This window comes from Budorcas taxicolor, chromosome X (genome assembly GCF_023091745.1).
Source record: "Budorcas taxicolor isolate Tak-1 chromosome X, Takin1.1, whole genome shotgun sequence".
NCBI classification, from domain to species: Eukaryota; Metazoa; Chordata; class Mammalia; order Artiodactyla; family Bovidae; genus Budorcas; species Budorcas taxicolor.
In genome coordinates, this window is record NC_068935.1 from 14175094 (window position 1) to 14178835 (window position 3742).

General features: G+C 42.4%; 1 pseudogene; it reads right to left on the bottom strand.

Annotated features, from left to right (window-relative positions):
- Positions 1-1639: 1639 nt before the first annotated feature.
- On the bottom strand, positions 1640-3345 carry LOC128070572 (E3 ubiquitin-protein ligase RNF168-like; annotated as a pseudogene).
- Between the last annotated feature and the right edge of the window lie 397 nt (positions 3346-3742).

A 3742-nucleotide genomic window follows, 5' to 3' on the forward strand; every position in this document is an offset into this window, starting at 1 on the left:
GTAATTTGCAGACAAAAAATGTAATAATGTATAAAATCATTGACAAACTTAAGCTAGAATTATTAGCTCTAGGACATTTTATTGTATTATTACCTTAAAAGGATGGCAAACTAGACATCAGCAGAAATGCTGTTAAAACTGTTGTTTTTTCGCTCCAAGGTTTTCATATGAATGAAATAAAAGTTTAACAGTCTCTACGTTAAATTTCACAAGTGAAATTGCTGTTCTCTGATTTAACTTTCAAAGATAAGACAGGGCAAAATCCAAGTATCATCTTTTCCATTTTTGTGCATAAACACAAATAAGAGTCAGTATCAATACAAATGACAATGTTAGGAAACAACATGTTTAGTCACGTTCTACAACACAGGATACTACGACATAACTCTGCTACAGTAAATTCCCATTTTGTGTTTTGGAATAGCAGATTACATAGTATGGTGTGAAAGGCAGTAAAATGCACATGCTTTCTGTGTCATTTAGCAAAGAAAAGACAAGAAAGAATACATTGCCAAACTCCACCTGCTACTCCATCCTAGACCCAGTTGTCTATCATCCACTCAGTTCCAGTACTTCCAAATTCTCAATCTCACCCACTCAGTCTCAAGCCAAGATTAACTCCTTTTGCACCAAGTCTCCTTTCTCTCAGCTAAGTCATCATTTTCCAGAAAAGTCTAATTTTTCTGACTCCACAATTTAACCCATTTGAAGTCAAAGAAAATGCTGTAATACTGAAAGCAATTTAAACTAGAGATGGAAATTAGTGTTGTGGAAGATACATTTCAAGTGCTCTGCAAATGTAATGAGAAAGTTGCAAGAAAACAGATTTTAAACTCTGCCTGGCTTCCTTAGTTACTTGGTATATTATGATGTTGCTCTGATTACTGCTGCTGCTGCTAAGTCGCTTCAGTCGTGTCCGACTCTGTGCGACCCCATAGACAGCAGCCCACTAGGCTTCCCCGTCCCTGGGATTCTCCAGGCAAGAACACTGGAGTGGGTTGCCATTTCCTTCTCCAATGCATGAAGGTGAAAAGTGAAAGTGAAGTCGCTCACTCGTGTCTGACTCTTAGCGACCCCATGGACTGTAGCCTACCAGGCTCCTCCATCCATGGGATTTTCCAGGCAAGAGTACTGGAGTGGGGTGCCATTGCCTTCTCCGTGCTCTGAAAATGCCTTGACCTACTCCCAAGAAATCTTAATGTCCTGACTAGTAATCAGAGCAGGACAAAAAAGTGCTCAAAGGCACTAAAATAGGCATCTTGAGGGGAAATGCACGGACATTAAGATTTCTTGGGAGTAGGTCAAGGCATTTTATATCCATAAGGACCATCAACTTAAACTTAGTCCATCACAGTTATTAAAAAAATGAAAGGAGTGGAACCCTTGCTTACAACTGGGTTTGGCAGAAACGCATCTGTATACTCTGCCTCTGTAATCATACAGGCCTTTAATTAGGGACAATGAGTGTGCCCATAGAGCAGCACTAATGAAAAACTTATGAAGAATCTATGCTAGAGCTTCACAGTCGAGCTTTACTAGGTTGTAAACACTCTTCTTGGGGTTCCACAGAGTTGGACACGACTGAAGCGACTTAGCAGCAGCAGCAGCAGTAGCAGCAAACACTCTTCTTACCCAAGCATTACTTTGTGTATCTGTGAAACATCTGAAAAATACTTTTCTTTGACTTACCAGGCTGTAGGGAATGAGTCATTTAATGTACAAGGATCTATAGTAGAACTTGGTACCTTCTTGCATTAACTGAACAATGTTACAACTGGAACTTAAAAGAAGGTTGAAAATATTCACTTTTTGAGGCTCTGTGAGGTACTGGATGCTCTATTTCAGTTTGTTTTTTGAAGCTTCTCTCTTTGGCATTCTTCCTCTGTCCATTTAGTAATTTGCCTGGAGGTGAAGACGTAGCATGTAAATGATATTCATCTGGGGATCCTTTTAGCCAGGTTGGCCTCATTTGTTCTTGATTCACCTCTTTCTGAAGCTGCAATGCTAATAACGTATCCTGTTCTTCTTGTTTATATCTGTCAAAAAATAGACGTTCCAAATCTATCAGTTTTAGGGTGAAGTGGACTTGTTTACTCTTGGTCGGAGGAAGCTTTGAGGAACATTTTTCTTCTTTTTGTAGAATAGCATGGATCGCTGACTGCTTCAGACAAAGATTCCTGGTTTTTTGCTCTGGAGATATCCTTATTGGTCAGTAGGTGAGACTCCTCATTTTCTGTCACAACTGTGTTATTTTTCAGTGTCTGTGTCACATCTGACACTATACATCCACCCTCTGTTTCGCCATAAGGCTTAACTGCAGTTTCTCCAGAAGAGGAAACTCCAGCTTTAGGTTCTTCATGACTGATGACACATAACTCTCTTTCACGACTGCTTTGTTTTGTTTTCACTTTTCCTTCAAGGTACCATTCTCCACCACTGGCACATAACTGAGGTCTAGGTGACTCCACTGAAGCTTCTGCATCTTGCTTTTGAACTTCAAGGCATATCTGAGGAGAAAGTGCTGGCATATCTTCCTCAATTTCTGTGTCTTGCCATGTAGGGTTCTTCCTATCACCGCTGTCAGTGTCCTTGGACCTGGAGGTTTTCCTGTCTTCTTCTACAACTTCAGACTGTGACGCTGACTCAAGTTGAGAATTCGGTGTGAAATACTTCTGAACACTGCCAGTGTTTTTTCGTTTGCTCTCCCTTTTCCTTTGTGACTCGGTTGTGACTGGATTAGATTTTTTGGAATACGAGTGGACAGCCGAGACACGTTCCTCACAGACATTGCCAATATTAAGGCTTAGCCTTCTTGCCAGCGCTTCATCACTTTTCAGTTGTTCTTCCATCTCTCTGTGCCTTTTTGCTGCCTGTCTCTTTTCCTCTTCTTCCTCTTCTGCCAGTAATCTCTATGTATTCTTCACTGGCTTTGTTTTCTTCCTCCTGAATGGCTCGTCACTCTGCCTCCACCTTGCTTCTCTCCTCTTCATATTCTCTTAATTCCCCAGGTTGACTTAATAGATGAACTGGCGTATAGTCATCAATGATTTCCTTTGATTGTTGCCCGGAGACTTTAACCTGGCATTCCTCGGGATAGTGGTTTTGAATTATCTCCCACAGTTCCATATTGACAAGGGAATTTCTTCAGGTGCGGTACCGAGTCCACGAAGAGATCCAGGGGTGACAGAAAGGACAGTGCAAATTTGCCTTCTCTACAGTCGATTTGAAGCATGCTTTACAGAGCGTGTGGTTGTGAGGAAGCGTCACAGGCTCATTGAGGATTTCCAGACAGATGTGGCACTGGCATTCCAACAAGGAAGGGATGCTGTCTTTGGGTACAGCCATTTTAATATACTACTAAGCTATATTCAACATCAATACCAGAATTTCAGGATTGGGAGCATCGAATGTCTTTAAGTAAAAAGGTTCTGTGGGCCAGGTAAACAGTACGACCCCAGACGGTGGTGTATTTGTCCGTGTTAAAGACAAGTATCCTGAAAGGAAGCAAATGAACCTTGACTGCTCCCAGGCACTGACGACTGTTGCAGTACAGCAGTGGTGGGCGCAGGGCTCTCTAGTGAGGGAGAAGGCAGGCGCCAAGTTCCATTCCTCCCTGTTCCCAGGTGAGGCTTCTCCCTTAGTTCTGAGCAGCTAAGCCCGAGACCGCTGAGGTGCACAGGCCCCAGGCCACCACTCCACAAAGACCAAAGCTTCTTCCGGGATGCCGCCTCAGCAGAGCAAC